A 25,039-nucleotide genomic window follows, 5' to 3' on the forward strand; every position below is an offset into this window, starting at 1 on the left:
TGAGGCAGGAGGAAGCAGAGGAGTATCCTGTACTGTACAGTGAGAGCTGAGGCAGGAGGAAGCAGAGGAGTATCCTGTACTGTACAGTGAGAGCTGAGGCAGGAGGAAGCAGAGGAGTATCCTGTAAGAGCTGAGGCAGGCAGCCTGCTTCTCATCTCTAGAGGTTTTACAAAGTATGAAGTGAGCTCGTTTGTGTAGTTATTCTGGACAAACTATGAAAGAGAAGGCAAAGACCGATGCCTGGCGTATCAGCCCTGAATGCGTGAACCTGTCTACCTTTATAATAAACTAGTCATGGAGCAGATTTGGGGATGCAGTGTTACTTTGTGTGTTAGCTCATCAAACGAAGCTCCACTTGTGTGGATGCGACGAGGCCTGGATTTATCACAAAGTTAGTCAACGGTTTCACAAATTCATGTAACAGACAGGTTGGTGGAAGCACTTCTCTTCATAAACGAAGCCCTCACAGGGACATAGAAGAGCAAGTCCACACTTTCCCTGAGGTTTAACTGTGGTGCTGCAAGCAGCTTTTGAAAAGTACCAAATATAAAACAAACAACAACTTTTATATATAAAAAACAGATTGCAAAAAATTGCATACTTTGTGATAGATCCTAATCCAGATATAATCCCGGGGTTTCTGAGTCTTCCAATAACAGAGCAGGTTTTAATAATCCACATCATCCAAAATAAAAAAAAAGATCTACACTACCAAAAAAACTAAAAAATGCTTGATAAAACCCAGAGAATAAACATTAAGCCTCCTTCAAAACCTTCAAGTGTGTGCAGCTCTCCCAAACGGGGTCTGTCACGCTGTAGCCAGCACCATCTGTGAAACAGTGGGTCGCTGGACTCCAACCACTCTGACATTGAGTACAGGAATACAGCAAGCTGTGGAGGTTTGTCCTGCCCTGTGATTACACGAGACCATGCAGGACAATTCAGAGGCATTTTTATAACAATTTCTTTGAAACCAGCTTGTTATGCTTTTTCAAAAAATGCTGCTGGCAACCTGGAGTCCTGATTGAGTAAGCACTGATGAAGACTTCACCCTTTAAGATGCTTGATTCTGCCACCTAGTGATAGCCAAGGGAAGTGCATTTTGACACAAAATTTAGTACAGCATGTATCAGTTGGGTTACTATTATCATTGGATCCATTGATGGAAACAGAAATGGTGTGTATATCATAACTGTGTACAGTGGTTCCCATAGGGATGGGCCCCGGTACTGTGGTTGACGTGGTAATTGGTACAGCAGTACACCACAGGTCACTGATCTTGGGAAAAGGCTGACAATTCATAATCACCCCTAGTATGCCACGAATTAACCATCCTCTTGTAGTAGTATGATAAGCTCTTATCATCTAAATAATAGCAGTGCCATTTCAGTTGTTGAATAGGATCTTCTTTGAATTTTTAGACAGTTTTCAGTACAGAGCCCCAAATGCACTGATGAAGTTTGTACTTGGTGTCAGTTACACATGCCGTCATCTCGATCATTAAATTAGGATCCCAAGAGTTTACAGTGCAATAACAACAGAGGCTTATTTCATTAGGCAGCCCTACAGTAGAGCATGTGAGTGAGAGACAGCAAGAGTGAGAGATAGAGAGATTCTCCTTACCCAATATTGATATGGCTCTAAGTGATCCCCAGTGGATCATAAAAAAAGGTTATACAAGAATCTCAAAATACATTTCAGGAACGGGAGGAGTCCATTAGACTGGTTCATCTCATATCTCCCACTTCTGACTTTCTGGCTCTCTCCTGAACCTGTCCAAAGTGTTTGTTATTTCAGTGATCTTCCCTGACAACGTACAGCTCCACATACGTACTGTACTACCCCTTCTAAAAGTTTACTGTGGCGCACAATGGCACACGCATCACAAAGTGATTGAAAGAACATTCATAAGCATGTCGAAGCACATGCAGATGGAACTATCAGAGATGGTCAAGCATATTTAATCACGTGAAATGTATTGTACAAGCATTGAGTTATAGTAATCTTTGTACTATAGTATTTTTGCTAGTGTTGTGTGTTAGAGGTGCGCTTTTTACAAGAGGTGTCTCTCTTATAAGTGATGCATGTCCCTTATACACTGTATGTGTGTTATACACAGGATGCACATTATATCATGAAAATTACGGTAAATGGCTAGGTATGCTGCAGGGTGTTCACCTGCAGCCTTCAGAGACAAACAGAGAAAAAGACATTGACAACTTGCTACTGTATTGCATGTTGTGCGCTGTTTTTTAAATGTCCTTAAAGATCAACTAAATGTTTAAGTAAAATGAAAGTAATTTCTCTCAAGATCAAATTCCTGGAATGGTTTGCAAAGCAGTGCTCTTGCTGTGCAGTGACATTGCCATCCTTGTGTCCTTGATGTCGAGGTAATTACTCATAGCCTGAATCTGAAATCCAGATGAGGCTTTTAATAAAGAAGACTGATGCAACTCTTAATCTTACAGCATAGGTGGAGTATGTGCCGTACATTTGTGTATGCAAAACAGGACAAAGTCAGGTATTTTTGCTGACCCAGATGGCATACAGGTGGACACTTCATAAAGCATGCTGCTTTCTGATACATTTTAAAACAGATTACAATGCATTTCGTGGCTGTGTCTGCTGATTATAAACAGGCAATAATAATAAAGGGTTCTGTGATTCAGTCCGGCTGAGAGAACAAAGCATGAAGGCCTTATTTTGGCAAGCGATCAGCACCCTCTTGTGGTAGCAGCGGAATATCGGGAAACTCACCCTGTGTTTCCCAGCAATGGACTGTGTAAATGACCTTTAAATTGCTTCTTAAAATACAATGTAAAAGTCTAAATGCTGTGTGCAATTCAAATAGTTAAATAGTATTAAATTAAGGCAATGCCATGGCCATTTCATAAAGCAACAGTAAACTATTCTTGTGCTTTTTTGTTGTTGTTTAAATACTATTACAATGCCTCCTAGTCTCTCAGCTCTAACTTTTAGACCACACTTCCTCCCTCCATATCCTACAGCTGTAACCACTAGACCACACTGCCTCCCCTCCCAGTCCCTCAGCTGTAACCACTAGACCACACTGCCTCCCCTCCCAGTCCCTCAGCTGTAACCACTAGACCACACTGCCTCCCCCCCAGTCCCCCACTAGACCACACTGCCTCCCCTCCCAGTCCCTCAGCTGTAACCACTAGACCACACTGCCTCCCCCCCAGTCCCCCACTAGACCACACTGCCTCCCCTCCCAGTCCCTCAGCTGTAACCACTAGACCACACTGCCTCCCCTCCCAGTCCCTCAGCTGTAACCACTAGACCACACTGCCTCCCCCCCAGTCTCTCACTAGACCACACTGCCTCCCCTCCCAGTCCCTCACTAGACCACACTGCCTCCCCTCCCAGTCCCTCACTAGACCACACTGCCTCCCCTCCCAGCCCTCACTAGACCACACTTCCTCCCCTCCCAGTCCCTCAGCTGTAACCACTAGACCACACTGCCTCCCCTCTCAGCCCTCACTAGACCACACTTCCTCCCCTCCCAGTCCCTCAGCTGTAACCACTAGACCACACTGCCTCCCCTCCCAGTCCCCCACTAGACCACACTGCCTCCCCTCCCAGTCCCTCAGCTGTAACCACTAGACCACACTGCCTCCCCTCCCAGCCCTCACTAGACCACACTGCCTCCCCTCCCAGTCCCTCAGCTGTAACCACTAGACCACACTGCCTCCCCTCCCAGTCCCTCACTAGACCACACTGCCTCCCCTCCCAGTCCCTCAGCTGTAACCCCTGCCATGTTGTTGTGAGAATGGGTGAGAGGTTTTCCAAGCATCGGTTTCAATCAGAAACTCTATCAGCAGCTTCATTGATAAGCCTGGCTTTATCAGCACAGATCCTTTCATCCGGGTAAAGCAGTTACAAATCCTACAGGAAAATAATCAGGCAGGTGTAATTAGTGTGAGATGAGATAAGAACAATCCTGCCTGTTGATGCAGAACACAAGCGATTGCAGACTGGCTGACTGACTGTGTGACGGAAGGGGAAGAATCCGTCACGACAGCAGCACGACAATACCAGACAGGCTCCTTCCCAAAAGAGCAGCTGCACATCCAGCCCTTCAGAATAGTGTAGACTTGCCTGATTATTATTATTATTATTATTATTATTATTATTATTATTATTATTATTATTATTATCATTATTCCAGAGAGTTGGGTTCAAGTTTTAACACTTTGAAACGATCAATTTGAAAGTGCTGGTTGTGTAGGGGTGTATTTTCTCAAAATGAAATGAAATTTGAATAAATAACATCTCAGGGTAAAAAAACTAAACCAAGTACTTTAGAAAGGTTTGAAGTTTTGAAGTTTTTTGCAGATACTGCAGAATGAAATAGCAAAAATGTGTGTTACGGTGGGTTGGGACACATGGGCTGAATGGAAGCAGATGGGAGAGAGATAGGATACAGTTGGGTTTATTGCACAATTGAAAATGTATAGCTAAATGCAACTGTGGTTGGCATTATCTCCTAGATAACTGACCACTGTAATAGTTACACTAGGTATCCTGAAAGAAAGACAAGGTCACTCATCTACAGGGTAGTGACTGCTGCAGAGGATAGTAATGCTCTTATTAACGGGACAAATGTTTTTGTGTGTGAAATCGCCTTTTAAACTGAGTTTTAAGATTCTAAAGTCCTGTTAGCTTTTAGCTTGAAAACCCCTTGTAAAAATATCCCATAGTAAAAACACAGCAATGTGTAATAAAATAAAGTGAAAGCATGGTAAAGCATAAGCAAGATTTGTAAAGAATAAACACGTCAGACCAGGGTAAAGTATGGGAAATGTAAAGTATAACCATGGGAGAAGCACAGGAAAGCTGCAAATATACTGTGTAAACCTTTAGAAGGGATCTGAGTGACTGAGACAAAAAGAACAAGTTACTGATCCTTTAAAATGTTGTTTAACTGGGGTGGTAAAAGACAAGTTTCCTAAACAAGCACTGTCCCAAGAGAAATACTAAAGCAATGTACTTCTCTTTCCAGTGCTTTCAAATGATGTGCCAGAGTTAGTCCAGGTTATCCCTGAACTTAACTGAGAAGTACAGAGCTCTCTAAACACCATAAGAACATAAGAACATAAGAAAGTTTACAAACGAGAGGAGGCCATTCTCCGGTGTAGACACGTGTTCTGACTTCTCAATGAGAAGGAGCTGCTGGATGTATTTATGTTCAGTAGTCTGACAAACCCCCCACAACACAGAATTTGTAACAAATTGTATTTATTTTGTTATTATGGAGTATGCTACAAGATGCAGTATTTGGCCTCAAACACACTTGGTTTGGGGGTCCATTGCCTGGCTGTTTGGACGAGACCATAGACCCCTCTGTGGTTGACCATGGAGTAATTGAAGAAGCAAGGAAGCAATAATTACGCAACAGCACAAATTCATCACAATGTAAATCAATGCTAAGCCATGCAGTTGTGCTGCTAAACGTGTAATTATAGCCATGCAGTTCTACTGCAGCCGCTGTGCCGCCTCCTTCAACCTGAATAGGCTGCTGTACCGGCAGTGGACCAGCCACACCTGAGCTTACAGGAGAGAAGGAGCACTACACTTTTATATTCAAAGTGTTGCAGGAATGAAATAATGGAGCAGCATTTCCTGGTAACCTATGGACATTCCCTTTGTAAAGGCTTCCCATAGTGAAGGCACAGCACAGTGTAGTAAAGCAGAGTGAAAGGACGATAACGCATATGCAAGCATTGTAAAGCACCTGACAAACCAGGGTCAACTGTGGTAAATGCATCGTATAATCATGGGAAAAGCATGGGAAAAGTGTGAACACACTGCCGTAAACTTTTCTAAGGGTTAGATTGGGTGCTCTCTTGAACCTACACTGGCAGTGACCCTTCAAAAGGCCTGGTTGTGAGGAGACTGCAGACTGTGACCGTTGGGATCAGAGGAATCAGCCTCTGCAGCTGGTCAGCGTACTGAGCACAGCTGTCAAACTACTTTAAAGCTGCCAGGCAGTGCTCCTTTGTTGCTTGTGTAATCTACTACAGCTAGATGCTTAAAGATGTTTTACATGATGCATCATTTTTATTTTTGAACGTTTTACATACAGTTCTAGAAGCACAGTCAGTTTAATCGACTCTTGGGTGTCGTCGGACTGTGAGGCCGACAGGGGAATCTGCTTGTTACTCCAAGGCAGATATCTTGACACTGCCTGGGCACTGAAGGAAGGGGCTGTAACGGCCGGAGATACAGGCTCTGGAAATGTCAGGATCGATAGAGTCTGAACACTCCACACAAAGCAGGCATGACTGTCCAATTCATCAGTGTTTAAACTGTTTAAAAAATCCTGCTATTTTATAGAAGAAATGTTTTTCCTGGTGGTAAAAGCTGAGGGACTGGGAGGCAGTGTGGTCTTGTGGTCAGAGCTTATCGACTGGGAGGTAGTATGGTCTAGTGTTAAGGATGAGGGACTGGGAGGCAGTGTGGTCCCCTGGTCAGAGCTTATCGACTGGGAGGTAGTATGGTCTAGTGTTAAGGCTGAGGGGCTGGGAGGCAGTGTGGTCTGGTGGTCAGAGCTTATCGACTGGGAGGTAGTATGGTCTAGTGTTAAGGATGAGGGGCTGGGAGGCAGTGTGGTCTGGTGGTCAGAGCTTATCGACTGGGAGGTAGTATGGTCTAGTGTTAAGGCTGAGGGACTGGGAGGCAGTGTGGTCTGGTGGTCAGAGCTTATCGACTGGGAGGTAGTATGGTCTAGTGTTAAGGCTGAGGGACTGGGAGGCAGTGTGGTCCCCTGGTCAGAGCTTATCGACTGGGAGGTAGTATGGTCTAGTGTTAAGGCTGAGGGACTGGGAGGCAGTGTGGTCCCCTGGTCAGAGCTTATCGACTGGGAGGTAGTATGGTCTAGTGTTAAGGATGAGGGGCTAGGAGGCAGTGTGGTCCCCTGGTCAGAGCTTATCGACTGGGAGGTAGTATGGTCTAGTGTTAAGGCTGAGAGGCTGGGAGGCAGTGTGGTCCCTTGGTCAGAGCTTATCGACTGGGAGGTAGTATGGTCTAGTGTTAAGGCTGAGGGACTGGGAGGCAGTGTGGCCTGTTTGTCTTTTCTAAACGTAACAACTATGGTACTCTTGAACGATCAGCCCCTTAAAGAAAATACATAAAGAAAACAGCTCAGATTCGCTCAAGATAGATATATTAGCCATTCTAAAAGCAATGCTAGTGTATTTCCAGCCAAACAGAAATCAATGAATTTTTTTAATTAAAGTCACTTCATAAGTTATTTTTAGATCGAGCTGCTTGTTAGCGCTGTACCTTTGGGACCCAGAGCTTCTGAAACACGTGAAACTGATCCATGTTTAACAATGCAGGTAAAAGCGTGCTGAAAACAAATAGAAGTGTATCTCAGTTAAAGCAGTGCTGCTCGAACGGCTCCACAGCTGTGTTTTACTCAAAGCGGAATTAGTGTTTGTTGTGTCAAAGCTGTGTTGGGAAGATACAGTATGTTTCCCTGCTTCATTGTAATTGTAGTTTGACATCTCTATACAATAGAACACCTCAGTGTTAGGAACCCCACCCATCATGAGCTGACTGGTGCTCTGAACACACAGCCACAAACAGGGCTTCCAGCTACTGTAAAAGACATGCAGTGAAACATGCCGTGTTTGGATTGTACTATTACTTTTCATGTTAAAGATTAAACATTGTATTAATACAATGCACGTGTTCACAACTGGCATTGTAATGGATCTTCTACAAGCGGCTGATGAGCTGATAATACCGACTTTAGCATAAGACCTGTACTTACCTCTCCACTACAGAGCTTGCTCTTTAGCTGAACAGTAAGACTTTAAAACCGTACGACTGGCATCCAGCCCTTGCCTTTCTATTCAGTTCAATGGGCTGAGCTGTCAATACAACACAATGCGTGGCAGTGACCTTAACCCCCAATCCAATGTACTGTAGCTCCAATGTTGCTGTCATGTGTGTCCTGTGACCTTGAGATGATGGAGACCCCACAAGCTCAACACTGCCTTCATGTTTCATACCCAGCTGTGTTTTTTTATGATTCCCTGGGTCAAGTTTGATTACTGGTATTGTCCAATTTAAAAACCTTTTGGGACCACAGTCATATCTCAGAAACCATTTGAGGTATGGGAGTTCATTTAACAGATCTAAACGGTGGTGCATCTTAAATAACACCATAGCTTTAAATCATTAAAATAGAAATACATTAAAGAAGCTCACAGGCACAGCTTGTGACCCAAAGGGCACTATCTTTGTAAGCTGTCGCTTAACGTACATAAGAGGCTTCCGTGCAATCAAGCTATAAGCTCATTGTAACTCACACAGAGTGATGTTAGACTAATAAGAGGTAATAACATGTATTTTTAAAGCCTTTAGCTTTTTACACTTTTAAATTAAAATGAGGCTTGCGGCAGAGAGGAGGGTGTCCTCCTGTGGTTTGATAGGATTCTTCTCTCCTTGAAATCAATCTTGTCCTGCATTAGCTTGGCACTTAACCAGACCCTTAGTGTAGCTGTGTATCTCCCTTTGCACACAGAAGCTAATCCAGCCCCGCACTGGTGGTGTCACAGATGAAAGTGATCTGGAGAGCTTCTGTGAGATTTAGCTGCTTTGATTCAAGGAAACGCAGAGCTCAGCGATTATGCTGCCTTGGCAGAAATACAAAGCTGTCTCCATTGCCTCTGTGCCTGCAGATCACAGCATCCCAACACAAATAAAGGCAGAGTGGAGGCATCGACTCTTCAATATCCTGCTCCACCTTCCCTGGGAAACACTACATTTATACGGGTCAAAGAGCCATGTGTGCCGTTATAGAAGTTTACTGCTCTAAATGTGCACGCTCATTTCACAGTTTTACTGTGCTTTTCCCCTAACTACCACAGTTTACCCTGCTTATTAAAATGCTTTACCTTGCCTCGCTATTCTTTACAATGCTTTAACATTATTTGCTGCAGTTTATTACACTGCTCTGCTTTTACCACGGTAACCCTTTAAAGGCTAATCCTTTTCATTGTTCATTATTTAAAGATGTATTATGATGCTTCAGGCAGATTGGGGAGTTGCTACGTGCTGCAGACCTTTGAGTATCCCCTGCTCTGTGTTGTTATTGCAACTCTGATCTGATCTGTGCTTCTACCAGCAATCCCTGTCTGGACTCTCTATACTGAACTAACATCAAACCAAATCACATTGTTACAATATTGCATTTGGAAGCTCTGTTCCAGCAAATTCAGTGCCAACATACAGTACATACTAATTCTCCTGAACCAGCAAAACCAGTCATGTTGTGGCTTTCCTCTTTCCCTGATAAATTCTATCACATATTTAACATTCACTTCGTGACTTCACTTTTATCAGACACTTTAGGTGTATGGCAAGCCAAACGATCATTTAGAGATGTCGCAAATGAATTTAGAGATATCGAAATATTTGAAGATATCTCAAACACATTTAGAGATATCTCAAAATTATTTAAAGATATCTCAAATACATTTAGAGATACCTCAAAATTATTTAAAGCTATCTCAAATACATTTAGAGATATCTCAAAATTATTTAAAGCTATCTCAAATACATTTAGAGATATCTCAAAATTATTTAAAGCTATCTCAAATACATTTAGAGATATCTCAAAATTATTTAAAGATATCGCAAACACATTTAGAGATATCTCAAAATTATTTAAAGCTATCTCAAATACATTCAGAGATATCTCAAAATTATTTAAAGCTATCTCAGATACATTTAGAGATATCTCAAAATTATTTAAAGCTATCTCAAATACATTTAAAGATACCTCAAAATTATTTAAAGCTATCTCAAATACATTTAGAGATATCTCAAAATTTTTTAAAGCTATCTCAAATACATTTAGAGATATCTCAAAATTATTTCCAGATATCTTTAAATGGAGCTTTAAATGAGATATCTAAAATGTATTTTCAGAGATCTTTAAATCATTTTAAGATACAGTATCTGAAAATGTTTTTGAGATATCTTTAACCCATTTTTAGACATCTCTAAATCATTTAGAGATATCTCAAAATAACATCCTGTTCATTTAGACCAGGGGTGCACAACATATGGCCCGTGACAATTGTGTGTCTTGCCAAGACAGAAACACAGTATTTGGGATTTTTAATGGGAAATGAAAGGGTGAGACCCATTGTCACCAAAATCCAGGCTTTGGTCAATGCGGCGATCCCCAAAACCAAGACTCCGGTGAAGTCACTACTGGGATTAGCCGGTTATTACCGCCGCTTTATCCCTGAGTGTGCCACAGTGGTTAACCCTTTAGTGACCCTTGGCCAGTTGTCTTTTTCGTGATCTGGCCCTCACAAAAATAAGGTTGTGCACCCCTGATTTAGACCTATCTCTAAATCATTTACTGATATCTCTGAACAACTTCCTGTTAATTTAGAGATCTCTCTAAATGGACAGGAAGTCCATTCAAAACATAGAGCATGTTCACAAGAAGTGATTTAGAGATATCTTGAAATGACTTCCTGTTCATTTTGGGATATCTCTAAATGAACAGGAAGTTATTTCAAGATATCTCTAAACGAACAGGAAGTTATTTCAAGATATCTCTAAATGAACAGGAAGTTATTTCAAGATATCTCTAAATGAACAGGAAGTTATTTCAAAATATCTCTAAACGAACAGGAAGTTATTTCAAGATATCTCTAAACGAACAGGAAGTTATTTCAAGATATCTCTAAACGAACAGGAAGTTATTTCAAGATATCTCTAAATGAACAGGAAGATATTTCAAGATATCTCTAAACGAACAGGAAGTTATTTCAAAATATCTCTAAACGAACAGGAAGTTATTTCAAGATATCTCTAAACGAACAGGAAGTTATTTCAAGATATCTCTAAACGAACAGGAAGTTATTTCAAGATATCTCTAAACGAACAGGAAGTTATTTCAAGATATCTCTAAACGAACAGGAAGTTATTTCAAGATATCTCTAAATGAACAGGAAGTTATTTCAAGATATCTCTAAATGAACAGGAAGTTATTTCAAGATATCTCTAAACGAACAGGAAGTTATTTCAAGATATCTCTAAACGAACAGGAAGTTATTTCAAGATATCTCTAAACGAACAGGAAGTTATTTCAAGATATCTCTAAACGAACAGGAAGTTATTTCAAGATATCTCTAAATGAACAGGAAGTTATTTCAAGATATCTGTAAATGCAATTTGAAATCTCTCTAAGCGATCGTTTGGCTTGCCATATAGGTGTGCTGATCAGGTTACAGCCACTGTAGCAACAGATCAGTAATCATGAAACAGTTTCATTCCATTTCAATGATTCTCAGAGTTAATAAGAGGAAATGCCGGGATCAATAATGTGCTGTTTCATGAGGTGGAACAACGAATCCCGCACACAGAGGTTAAGCATTTATGTAATAATGTTACAGATTGTTTTCCAATCCCCTGTAATGTGTTTACTTTGAGTATGACAGCCCTGGGGAAATTGACACAGCAGCAGGCAGTCTCTGTAATACTTTGAATACATGCATGCAAAAAAATATTTTTAAAATGCTTGTCCGATACTACATGACAATGTGATTACATTATTACAATCCGGGCAGTCACTTAGCTTTACCAGCATCAAACCCTTTTTGAAACACTTAGTGGCTGAACTGTGATACTCTCAACCCAAGCCCCTCAGTGGACATTACAAGAAGTCCTGCTAACAAAACCACCACAAAACCCAGCAAAGTTCACCACGCTGCATTTGCTCCATCATTTTGCAGTTTTACCATTCTTTTACCATATTTTGTACTATGCATTTACCACAGTTTACCTTGTTTTTTTAATATGCTTTCCTACCATTTACTATGCTTTATTACACTTTGCTTTGCTTTTACTATGCTTTATTACACTTTGCTTTGCTTTTACTGTGCTTTATTACATTTGCTTTGCTTTTAGCCGTGTTAAACTAGTAAGAAACAGCTTGAAACTGCTGGATGGACAGACCAATACCAATCCACAAGCTAAAAAATAAGTACAACATAAAACACCCCATCATGAAACCGGAGTGTAACTTAGGGGCCCTTTAAAAACTGAATGAAAGTAATATCCTGAAATCCAGTTACAGATGATTTATGGACAGGGACCCATCATCAGTGACTCTGTTCACTGAGAGTTTCCTGAGGGTACAGTTCCACAGCAGCGAGCAGAAAGAGCACTTCAAATTAGCGCTCAATAAAACAGAGAAACACAGAGACACATTAGCCACTGATGGGGCACACTCACTAACGAGATCCAATTGAAGCAGTCAGTGTGTGTCTGTGATGCAGTTAATATCACTGAGATGTCTGTGTATTCGTTATGCGAAGATGCACTGTACAGCAGTTGGATTGGAGATAACAGTAACACCCTAAAGGGTGTTCAGATATGGTCCAATATCCGCCTGTCAAGAGGCGTTGTTTCATCACAATTTTAAACCATATCTGAACCTTGTCATGAGTTATTGTGCTTAGAAATGGCATTACTGGGTGCTACCTCCGGGATCAGTTTCCCAAATAACCCAACATTGATCTCAATTGATGAAAATAGAGGTGCAACACCATAATAATAGATCATAGATCAAATTTCCATTCTTTGTTAAATATTATTTAAAAAGAACAAAGCAACGTTTCAGCCATGCGGCCTTCATCAGGCTGTAGTGTATAAAGTTCTCAAAGTTCTTATTTTCTGTTTAGAAGTTCGTGACCCCAACCTAGGAAATGTCATCAAGTATTGTAGGAAAAAAAGTAACATTTCAGGTCAATGGAAACCAGTGCCATGTCAAATAGAGCCGAAACATAATAAGAAGGTTAAGAAGTATTTGCAGGGATTGAAACTTGATTCCCAGTCATCCCTCACCTCTTTATAAATCTCAGTTTCTCAGAAATATACAGTACTGCACACTTCCTGCACAAAATATTGCTGGTATTTTAATGATATGGCCATTACAGGCCCACAAATAAAGTGTGTGCTTGCCTGGTAATGGAATAATGGGATCTGGATAGAGGAGCAGTGAGTCTGACTGTGTGGCTCATTGGAATTGGAGAGATGAGCCGGCTGTAGCTGCATCACATACTTCTAGTAGCTCCTAATGAAAACATTCCCATTATCTAGTTAATGGATCCCGACACCAAACACAACTCTCTATTACAGCAGCCACCCGAGTGCAAAGGACAAGCACTGTAAGACATCCCTGCCTCCCTTCCCTTTCCCACATCACTCCTACCCTCCCTCCCCTTACTCCCTGACCCCCCCCCCCCTTTAACATTAACTTCAAGAACATAAGAGAGATTGTGAAAGAGAGGAGTCCATTCAGCCTGGCAATGCTTGACCAGTCCCTAACAGCTCACTTTGTCAAGTTGAGTCTTAATGGATCACACAACATGACTAGGTAGCCCATTCCATACCCTCGCCACTCACTTTGTGAAGAAATGTCTCCTACCCTCTGTCCTAAGTCTGTCTCCTCTTAATTTCCAGTGGTGTTCTCTGATCCTGGTATCTGTCCTGTGCTTACGTATTGGTTTGGGTTAACTCCCTTTGTAGGATCTCCGCAGTGTGTGACATTTTCTAATGTGCGCATTTCGAGGGCGGAGTCATATTGCATGTAGAATTGTTTCATGTCATTTCGAGGGCGGAGTCATATTGCTTGTAGAATTGTTTCATGTCATTTCGAGGGCGGAGTCATATTGCTTGTAGAATTGTTTCATGTCATTTCGAGGGCGGAGTCATATTGCTTGTAGAAGTGTTTCATGTCATTTTCGAGGGCGGAGTCATATTGCATGTAGAATTGTTTCATGTCATTTCGAGGGCGGAGTCATATTGCATGTAGAATTGTTTCATGTCATTTCGAGGGCGGAGTCATATTGCATGTAGAATTGTTTCATGTCATTTCGAGGGCGGAGTCATATTGCATGTAGAAGTGTTTCATGTCATTTCGAGGGCGGAGTCATATTGCATGTAGAATTGTTTCATGTCATTTCGAGGGCGGAGTCATATTGCATGTAGAATTGTTTCATGTCATTTCGAGGGTGGAGTCATATTGCATGTAGAATTGTTTCATGTCATTTCCCCTACAGGTCACCTGTTTATTTATTTGTTTATGTGGTAATTTCCAGCTGATTTGGTAACTAATAGAAACATAAAACATTGTGTCTAAAGGAATCAGACTTATTTACGAGAGCTCATACATTTATATATGCAAGATGGCCTGGTTGAGTGGCAGTGTGGGCCATGCCTGTTCTTCAAGTATACAGGGTCAATTAGCAATTGGCTGAAAATGTCTGTGACAATCACAATCATATGCATTGATTTGACTTCCTCTCCAGTTCTTTCTCTTTTAATGTTTGTTGGCTTTTTAAAATAAAGTCAGGTAACTGTTTTCTTCCACAATAGAGGGGGGCAGAACCAAAGTAATTGAATTACATGAGGTTTAACCCCCAGCATTGTGGACCAATCAGTTTAAACCGCAGGTAAACTCATCTGGCTGTTGCTGACGCAATCCCAGTTGTAACTTCATCTGCCACCTCACAACCTCCACCTTATTTGCAGGCAGTCCCCTCAATTGGGGGGGGGGGGGTGGCATCCCCAGTTCAGCTGCTCTTTCAGAGGGCAGTGTCCTCCTTCTACAATTGAGATGCGGGACCAGCGGCCAAAACCATAAGCACTAACATCACCTGTACCCCAAGCAATCAACCATTATCCATGGGCTTTCTCTAGCTTTAGATGACTGTCAGAAACACAATTATTGACAGTAATCCAGTTATCAATAATAGTTTGGTAACACTTTACATTTCATGTCTCTCATTACTATGTGTTTACAGAGTATTTACTTAGTAAATACATGTGTACTTACACATATTTACAATGTTATTATGCATAGATTTTGCATGATATTTTTGCGTGAAATAACCCTAACCCTAAACCTAATTCTAAACCAAACCCCAACAGTGCTATAGTGTATATGATGCACACACAGCATAGGTAATGTTCTAGTGTTCTTAGTTTGATATTGATTTGTTAATGGCTTTACCGGTGTTTTACGCACATGGCAGTGTTCTGCGCACAAGGGATTGTGTGTGATGTTTGATATTTATTTTTTGCAAGACGTGGCAGTAAGCAAGCCTGGCAGTGCAACAGGAGTAAATTATTCATGTGCTGTGGGTGGGTGAGTTTGGCCGTCAAAGAGTAAAGGGACGTACGCCGGTCTCCTTCGTCCCAGTATAATAAACAGTTATGTGACAGGTGCTTAGCAGAGACACGCTATGCTGGCCACGCAGACAACACCATTTGTTATTCGGCGTATGCAAGTCGCACCAGCATGCATCGCTACATGTTGCAATTACAAAACACACCAGAGAGAATCACAAGGGAACAGGAGTGTTTAAATGAGACAGAGGTTTTAGGAGAGGCAGAGAGAAACACAAGGGAACAGGAGTGTTTAAATGAGACAGAGGTTTCAGGAGAGGCAGAGAGGATCACAAGGGAACAGGAGTGTTTAAATGAGACAGAGGTTTCAGGAGAGGCAGAGAGAATCACAAGGGAACAGGAGTGTTTAAATGAGACAGAGGTTTCAGGAGAGGCAGAGAGAATCACAAGGGAACAGGAGTGTTTAAATGGGACAGAGGTTTCAGGAGAGGCAGAGAGAATCACAAGGAGACAGGAGTGTTTAAATGAGACAGAGGTTTCAGGAGAGGCAGAGAGAATCACAAGGAGACAGGAGTGTTTAAATGAGACAGAGGTTTTAGGAGAGGCAGAGAGAATCACAAGGGAACGGGAGTGTTTAAATGAGACAGAGGTTTTAGGAGAGGCAGAGAGAATCACAAGGGAACAGGAGTGTTTAAATGAGACAGAGGTTTTAGGAGAGGCAGAGAGAATCACAAGGGAACGGGAGTGTTTAAATGAGACAGAGGTTTTAGGAGAGGCAGAGAGAATCACAAGGGAACAGGAGTGTTTAAATGAGACAGAGGTTTCAGGAGAGGCAGAGAGAATCACAAGGAGACAGGAGTGTTTAAATGAGACAGAGGTTTTAGGAGAGTCAAAGAGAATCACAAGGGAACAGGAGTGTTTAAATGAGACAGAGGTTTTAGGAGAGGCAGAGAGAAACACAAGGGAACAGGAGTGTTTAAATGAGACAGAGGTTTCAGGAGAGGCAGAGAGGATCACAAGGGAACAGGAGTGTTTAAATGAGACAGAGGTTTCAGGAGAGGCAGAGAGAATCACAAGGGAACAGGAGTGTTTAAATGAGACAGAGGTTTCAGGAGAGGCAGAGAGAATCACAAGGGAACAGGAGTGTTTAAATGGGACAGAGGTTTCAGGAGAGGCAGAGAGAATCACAAGGAGACAGGAGTGTTTAAATGAGACAGAGGTTTCAGGAGAGGCAGAGAGAATCACAAGGAGACAGGAGTGTTTAAATGAGACAGAGGTTTTAGGAGAGGCAGAGAGAATCACAAGGGAACGGGAGTGTTTAAATGAGACAGAGGTTTTAGGAGAGGCAGAGAGAATCACAAGGGAACAGGAGTGTTTAAATGAGACAGAGGTTTTAGGAGAGGCAGAGAGAATCACAAGGGAACGGGAGTGTTTAAATGAGACAGAGGTTTTAGGAGAGGCAGAGAGAATCACAAGGGAACAGGAGTGTTTAAATGAGACAGAGGTTTCAGGAGAGGCAGAGAGAATCACAAGGAGACAGGAGTGTTTAAATGAGACAGAGGTTTTAGGAGAGTCAAAGAGAATCACAAGGGAACAGGAGTGTTTAAATGAGACAGAGGTTTTAGGAGAGGCAGAGAGAATCACAAGGGAACAGGAGTGTTTAAATGAGACAGAGGTTTTAGGAGAGGCAGAGAGAATCACAAGGAAACAGGAGTGTTTAAATGAGACAGAGGTTTTAGGAGAGGCAGAGAGAATCACAAGGGAACAGGAGTGTTTAAATGAGACAGAGGTTTTAGGAGAGGCAGAGAGAATCACAAGGAGACAGGAGTGTTTAAATGAGACAGAGGTTTTAGGAGAGGCAGAGAGAATCACAAGGAAACAGGAGTGTTTAAATGAGACAGAGGTTTTAGGAGAGGCAGAGAGAATCACAAGGAAACAGGAGTGTTTAAATGAGACAGAGGTTTCAAGAGAGGCAGAGAGAATCACAAGGAAACAGGAGTGTTTAAATGGGACAGAGGTTTTAGGAGAGGCAGAGAGAATCACAAGGAGACAGGAGTGTTTAAATGAGACAGAGGTTTCAGGAGAGGCAGAGAGAATCACAAGGAGACAGGAGTGTTTAAATGAGACAGAGGTTTTAGGAGAGGCAGAGAGAATCACAAGGAAACAGGAGTGTTTAAATGAGACAGAGGTTTTAGGAGAGGCAGAGAGAATCACAAGGGAACAGGAGTGTTTAAATGAGACAGAGGTTTTAGGAGAGGCAGAGAGAATCACAAGGAGACAGGAGTGTTTAAATGAGACAGAGGTTTCAGGAGAGGCAGAGAGAATCACAAGGAGACAGGAGTGTTTAAATGAGACAGAGGTTTTAGGAGAGGCAGAGAGAATCACGAGGGAACAGGAGTGTTTAAATGAGACAGAGGTTTCAGGAGAGACAGAGAGAATCACAAGGGAACAGGAGTGTTTAAATGGGACAGAGGTTTTAGGAGAGGCAAAGAGAATCACAAGGAAACAGGAGTGTTTAAATGAGACAGAGGTTTTAGGAGAGGCAGAGAGAATCACAAGGAGACAGGAGTGTTTAAATGAGACATAGGTTTTAGGAGAGGCAGAGAGAATCACAAGGAAACAGGAGTGTTTAAATGAGACAGAGGTTTTAGGAGATGCAGAGAGAATCACAAGGGAACAGGAGTGTTTAAATGAGACAGAGGTTTCAGGAGAGGCAGAGAGAATCACAAGGGAACAGGAGTGTTTAAATGAGACAGAGGTTTTAGGAGAGGCAGAGAGAATCACAAGGGAACAGGAGTGTTTAAATGAGACAGAGGTTTCAGGAGAGGCAGAGAGAATCACAAGGAGACAGGAGTGTTTAAATGAGACAGAGGTTTCAGGAGAGGCAGAGAGAATCACAAGGGAACAGGAGTGTTTAAATGAGACAGAGGTTTTAGGAGAGGCAGAGAGAATCACAAGGGAACAGGAGTGTTTAAATGAGACAGAGGTTTCAGGAGAGGCAGAGAGAATCACAAGGAGACAGGAGTGTTTAAATGAGACAGAGGTTTTAGGAGAGGCAGAGAGAATCACAAGGGAACAGGAGTGTTTAAATGAGACAGAGGTTTCAGGAGAGGCAGAGAGAATCACAAGGGAACAGGAGTGTTTAAATGAGACAGAGGTTTCAGGAGAGGCAGAGAGAATCACAAGGGAACAGGAGTGTTTAAATGAGACAGAGGTTTTAGGAGAGGCAGAGAGAATCACAAGGGAACAGGAGTGTTTAAATGAGACAGAGGTTTTAGGAGAGGCAGAGAGAATCACAAGGGAACAGGAGTGTTTAAATGAGACAGAGGTTTTAGGAGAGGCAGAGAGAATCACAAGGAGGAGTGTTTAAATGGGACAGAGGTTTTAGGAGAGGCAGAGAGAATCACAAGGGAACAGGAGTGTTTAAATGGGACAGAGGTTTTAGGAGAGGCAGAGAGAATCACAAGGGAACAGGAGTGTTTAAATGGGACAGAGGTTTTACGAGAGGCAGAGAGAATCACAAGGAGGAGTGTTTAAATGGGACAGAGGTTTTAGGAGAGGCAGAGAGAATCACAAGGGAACAGGAGTGTTTAAATGGGACAGAGGTTTTAGGAGAGGCAGAGAGAATCACAAGGGAACAGGAGTGTTTAAATGAGACAGAGTTTTTAGGAGAGGCAGAGAGAATCACAAGGAAACAGGAGTGTTTAAATGAGACAGAGGTTTTAGGAGAGGCAGAGAGAATCACAAGGAAACAGGAGTGTTTAAATGGGACAGAGGTGCTAGATGTTGCATCTAAACATCTGTTGCACGTTAAATAATACGCAGCTGGGGTCTGTTGGGTATGGAGCATTTAGCACTTTTTCTTCATTGACAATAAAACCTGAGGCAAAGTGAGTGACTGTGGCAATGTGCCCCGCCCCTGTGTGCATATTATGTGTTGTATGTTGCGTGCGTGTGTTAATGTTGGTGTATAGATTGGTACACGGGATATAAACGGGTCTGTGTTTCACGTGTGTTTAAAAAGTGTAGATTTGTATTTAGGCACGAGGAGAGCACAAATCACTTCACATGCTGGTTAAATGTAATATGTGAGCATGGGGTTGCACAGAATTAATTCACGTGCTGGGATTCAAGTGAATAATTAATTAGTAATTGAATCCCAGCACAACAGTATATATAGATGCACGTTTCTTTCAGTCGGGGTTGGGTGTTCGGTGAGTGGAGAACGGGATTGGAGACGGAGGTAATTGTAAATTGTAAACGTAAATAGTTAGAGTATCTGCTCACCGTGTTTGTTTGTCTGTGTAGTCCGTTTTGTTTGTCTATTTATTTTGGCCTCAAGTGCCGTGTGCTGTGTTCTGTTTGTTAAACCTTTTTATTTATTTGTTATTAAACGCTGAGTGCAACCATCGCACTCAGTTTCTCTCATCATCACCGTCTGTCTGTGTGTTTCTCTCTCTGGTCTGAGTTCCTCCCTGCAGCCAGCCTGTCACAGTGACTTTCAATTCTCTTCTGTCCTTTGTTATGATCCCGCATACAGTTTGTGTCAGGATTTGTTTTTTTCTGCAGACTGCAAAGTTTAGGCTCTGACTGTATTTTGCCCTTGATTTGCACACAGCAACACAACAGGAAACCTCCTGGGTGACTTCTACTTCGTTTCTGAACCAGGCAAAATCAAAAAGCTCTTAAAAGTTCACGCTTCCCCCTGGCAGTTTGCATTGAGCACAGTTGATTGCAACGAGTGCAAGGTTAATGCTGGGAGACTGGGATTTAATCCACGTGATTTCAGGCAGCTTCCCTGACAGTACTGCACATGATTGAACCAGGATTACAGTAGCTAGTGGGCGTGCTATAATATCTTATATTAGAAAGCTCATGTTCAGAACTGGGGTCCACAGGGGGTTTGTGAATAATAGATCATTTCAAAGTTTAAATTCACAATGTTGCTGTCAATTGATGAATTGGAATAATAATACCAGCATATTTCCACTGGATTATTTAACAAGAATATTAAGCCTTTACCCAAATGTCCCACTGTCTAGGGTTTTCAATTTGAAAGACTATTACAGGGGAACAGTCATCTCTGGTGGATGAATATATAATATTTTTAATAATATCTATGACTGTTAAGCACTCAATAGTACGATGATGATGACGATAAAAGAAACTTAATAATTTAAATAACAAACGCCTCTCTCTCTCTCTTTCTAATTCACACACTCTGCTTCTGTTTATTTATGTTGTCTTTTGATCTCCTTATTTCTCTCTCTCTCTTGTCTCTCTCTCCTGGTCCCTTTTTTCTCTCCCTTATTTTTTCAGTCGCTTATTCTCACCCTTACTCGTACTTTCTCCGTCCTAGCTTTCTCTTTTCAACGCTCCCTCTCTCTGTCTCTCTCTCTCCTTCCTCTCATTCTCTCTTAATATTTTGCCCAGTGGATCCCCCTCCAAGATAAAAGATTCTTTGACATAAACATCAAACAATAATTTAGAACCCAGTCGCTGACAGAGTCGTTTAAGGAAGGTTCCTAGCGGGGCGCACATCAAACACTACAGCTATAAAAAAATCATTTGAAAAGGTCCAGCCTATATATTACAGCCAGTTATTTAAAACACGCACATGGGTGATTTACAGATGAAATTGTGCCCAGGCTAATAGCCCGGGACTGTGGGCTGATTCAAGCCGTAGGAGAGACATGGAGAAAGGCATTGATCATGTCAGTTCTGCCAGGGGACCCTGGTTAATGCGTTGCACTTTCTCTTCCGGTGAAAACTCCATATCTAGCCGCAGGATCACATCACAAAAACACCCTAGCATTTGGCATACGTGATCTTGATCATTGGCTTGTGTAAGGAGTTAGCGGTGAAGTTACAAGATGTAAAACTACGAATGTAGACGAGCCTGGCACTTGTCACATGCGGTGTGTGTGTGCCCACCACTTCATGCCCAGCTTCTGAAGTGCCTTCAACAGTATTTAAACCTACCCAGGCAGTACTTTCAGAGTCTTGCTTGAGCAAGAGCTGCTTATTTCCAGGATTTCCTGCAAGCTTAGCTAGTGTGTCAGTCATTAGGCTTGCAGTAAATCATGGACTGGCTCTACCAGCTCTGAAATGGGAACCTCATTCCCAGCCTTGTTTGAAACCCCCTGGGTCTCACTGCACTCTCCGACCCCGCTCTGATCTCTCTTGTTAAAAAGCTACATGCCCAGACAGTTGCTCTGGAGTTTGAATGTCATGATGAGTGAATACATTCTGCAGCTCACCAAGGCCCTCCGGAAACAGATTGTATTTACTGCTTCTGTTTGCTCGTTAACATTTAAATGTGAAGCCATCCACTGCTACGTTTACATTAGCTTTTCAGAGCAGAGCGAGCGAAGCAAGGAGCAGCAGGAGATGGGATCACAGCCTGAGGCAGGACAGACAGCCTGTGTCAGCCACATACACATACAGCATAATCACACAAACAGGCACACGTGCTTATGCTTGGGTACACGCGGCTTTTTCAGAAAATGATGTTACTCCGTTGGTTTCATGTATAAACTCATGTGTTTGTCTCCAAGTACAAGCACCCCCACAGCTGAAGATAAGTGTAGATGCAAGTGGTGTTTTTAAATCAGTATTACTATACAACAGCATGGTGAGCTGTGACAGTGATGTTAATAACAGACCACATTAAAAACCTTTCCATTGTATTTCTAATGGATTTTCTTTCTCTTCAACTCTTTAATAAAACAGTTTCACTTACAAGCCCATCTCTCATATACAGAAAGTACCAGCTAAATACAGAAGCAAATACGCCTCTTTGCATGATTATATGGTATTGCTTACCTGCAGTCTAACACTTCTCCTGTGTTGCAGTTCTGTTTTACATTGGGTCCTGCCTTCTTTGTTTAAAAGAAACCTTTTTTAATGCAGAATTTAATTTTAAAAATGCAGTCATGGTTTAGTTTGAAAACATAAATTTACAATACATTAAATCTACAGTAATATAAGGTGAAACTTATAGGAAACCTAAAGTCAGGCAAACAAACGTCTCAGCCAGCGCCTTCATCAGCGTACATTGAAGAGGGCTCCAACCGCAGTGTTCGTCTAATTGATGGATTTAATTATATAGTTTAATTATATAGTTTTTCAAAGGGAGCGTTTCAAGTTATGAATAAAGGATCGTAATATATCCTTTAAAAAATGAAATAGACCCATTAATGTAACAAGGGTATGGAATTCAACACCAGGCTGTGTTTTTGAGGAAGGCTGCAGTATTCAGATCAATTAGACAGACCCTGCAGATTGCAGATTGATAGGTGTGAGTCTGGGGGGGGGAGGACAGCAGCCTGAAGTTCAGTGTAACAGTCTAAACTGCACACATTTTCACAAGCATGGAATTCATCTAAAGAAACAACTGCAAATGGAAACAAATTGGTCAGATTTACCCCTGGCTGGTATGGTGTTAATCCAGAAAGTCCAGCCACGGATTGCGGGTGCAAGCAATGGACACACTTTGTTGATTATTTTAGTATGAAAATGCTTCACAGCATTCATAGCCTAGTTCCGCAGTTCCATTCTAGAACACACATATCAAAGAGGCATGCATGCTTTTAATATACCCACAGCAAGTCAATTATTCAGGGATACAGGGCTAGATTCTCAGAGCTATTTACTGCAAAATGTCATTAGCATGATATTTTCACAAAGTAATGAAACAAGCAATAAAGTTACCAAACCAGAAATGAACAACTCAGACATTCGATGCAGGGGCTTGTGAGGAGTCTTGAGTTGTGTCTTATTTGTTTTCAGAATTGTAAATGGTGTTTTTTTTTATCAAAAGTAAAAAATAATGCTAATGCCGATTTAGAGTAAACAGCTTTGAGAGTAGCCCACAGTGTTCAAACGGCACACATGGGCCCACCAGTTAGCATGCTGAGTTTGTTTGGTCTTTCATCAGAAGTTTGTGTTATCGGCTAAGCACTTGGATATGTCAGGTTATCAGAATTAGTTGTGTTACTGCAGCGATTGCTTTTATGAGTGAAGTGTGTGGTCTCTTCATATACAGGAAGACTGGTCTTGTAGCAGTGTTAAGCAGCTTCATTGAGTGTCACACGTTACACACAGTAGGTACTACACTGTAGTAAGGCAGAGAGACAGATCGAGAGAAAGAGCTTGCCAGTAGAGCACAATGCAATAGAATAAAGTGCTGAGTGCCGTTTATATTGGAAGGCATTAAAACAGAGAATCTCAAGTGTGACAGGATGGCCTCAGCTGTACTGCACTGTGCTGGCCATGCAAGACAGGACTGACAGCTGCACTGTGCTGGCCATGCAAGACAGTTCTAATTGCAGCACTGGCTTTAGGGCCTTGTCTGGGTCATCTCAGGCCGCAGATTGAACTGTGTGTTCCTTCCTGATCTTAAGTCAGCTGTGGAAGTCCAGCTGTGCAGTCTGGGCAGTAGCTTGTGATGTTGTGGTGTCAGACCCTACCGACCAGACTACACTGCACTGCTGCACACAGTCAAGGCTCAGAACAGCTGTGCTGGAATACTGAGGACAGATAGGGCCATGTTTTCAAAGCGTTGCCTTCATTCTTTAATGAACTCCTGTTTTTTGAAAGGAGAAAAAATCACGATAATGTTACATAATGAGAAACCAACACTGTGTGAGAGTGCTTAACACAAATTGGATTATATTACTTTGTTTTTTGGTTTTCATTTTGTAAAATTAACAGACAATTGACCGCTTTCAAAAAATATGGCCTATTGGGTTACTGGCCATGTGTTTTTGTCTGTTTTTGTCTTATCGCTGTACCACCTTCCTCTAGTGTTTCTCTGAAGAGATTATGGGAGTGGGATGCCATAGGGGTTGACCCTGGGTCCTCTGCTTTTTCTTGTCTATGTAAATGACCTAGACAGGGTGATAATTACAGTAGTAGGCTTATAAAAAATATATAAAAATATGTACAAAACTGTTACACATGCAACAGCTTAGGAAATGAAACCTCATTTAGAGGAAAGCAGTTTTGTGGTGAGAGTATGGAATAGGTAACCTAGCCATGTTGTTTATGCTGATTCATTGGGATCCTTTAACACTAGAAGCCCCGCAGTGCTATTTTGGCGGTTTTTGGTTTTAAAATGTAATTTTCTCCACTCGTGTAACACATATGGGGCTAGGCGTTCCTGTACCTTTCCGTCCGTATGTATTAAATATTCTCACAAAGCATGAAACGGAGTGCAGAAATAAAGGAGATCTAATACATTATACCTAAAAGCCTCGAGAGCAGTCACATTGTCGGCCACACAGAAAACAATTGTATTTTGATTATACAGAACGGTATTCTACTTTATTATTTTTATTTACCAGTCTGCAATGTGTTTAGCTGTAATCAGATTAGTCTCTACTCTATGCCTGAGTCTATTGTTTTCTATCAGCCTTTGAAGGCTGGCGCCTGCTTTCCAGCTGCTCTGCTTTGGTCAGTCAATTAGCATCAGGACTAGTGAAAATAAATACCAGAGACCGTGGGGTTTTACAATGCAACAAAATATGGAGTTGATGTTTTGGATCAGACGGCACGGAAGTATTCTGTGAAAGCTGGCTCCCGACGGTGGCCTGTTCAGGTGTTTTACAATGTATTGGACCTAGCAGCCATCAACTCCTGGGTACTTTACGAAGAATGCACGAAGAAGAATTTACCAAGGAGAGAATATATTTAGCACATTTAGCTTCGCAAGAAGCATTTGGAACAGAGGGAGACTGCCAAGCGTGTCCCCACAGTTGAAGCTGCTCATGTGATGACAAACCGATTGCTGTTGAAAAGTAAAAAATGTATTGCTATCATTTCAGTTTTATAAATATGTATGTTGTAAACC

General features: G+C 41.8%; 1 protein-coding gene across 2 annotated transcripts in view; it reads left to right on the plus strand.

The window, feature by feature from the left end:
- Positions 1 to 25,039, plus strand: part of LOC117403985 (dedicator of cytokinesis protein 2-like) — a 428,344-nt gene that overhangs the window by 285,456 nt on the left and 117,849 nt on the right. The gene's annotated exons all lie outside the window — the stretch shown is intronic.

This window comes from Acipenser ruthenus, chromosome 2 (genome assembly GCF_902713425.1).
Source record: "Acipenser ruthenus chromosome 2, fAciRut3.2 maternal haplotype, whole genome shotgun sequence".
Classification (NCBI taxonomy): domain Eukaryota; kingdom Metazoa; phylum Chordata; class Actinopteri; order Acipenseriformes; family Acipenseridae; genus Acipenser; species Acipenser ruthenus.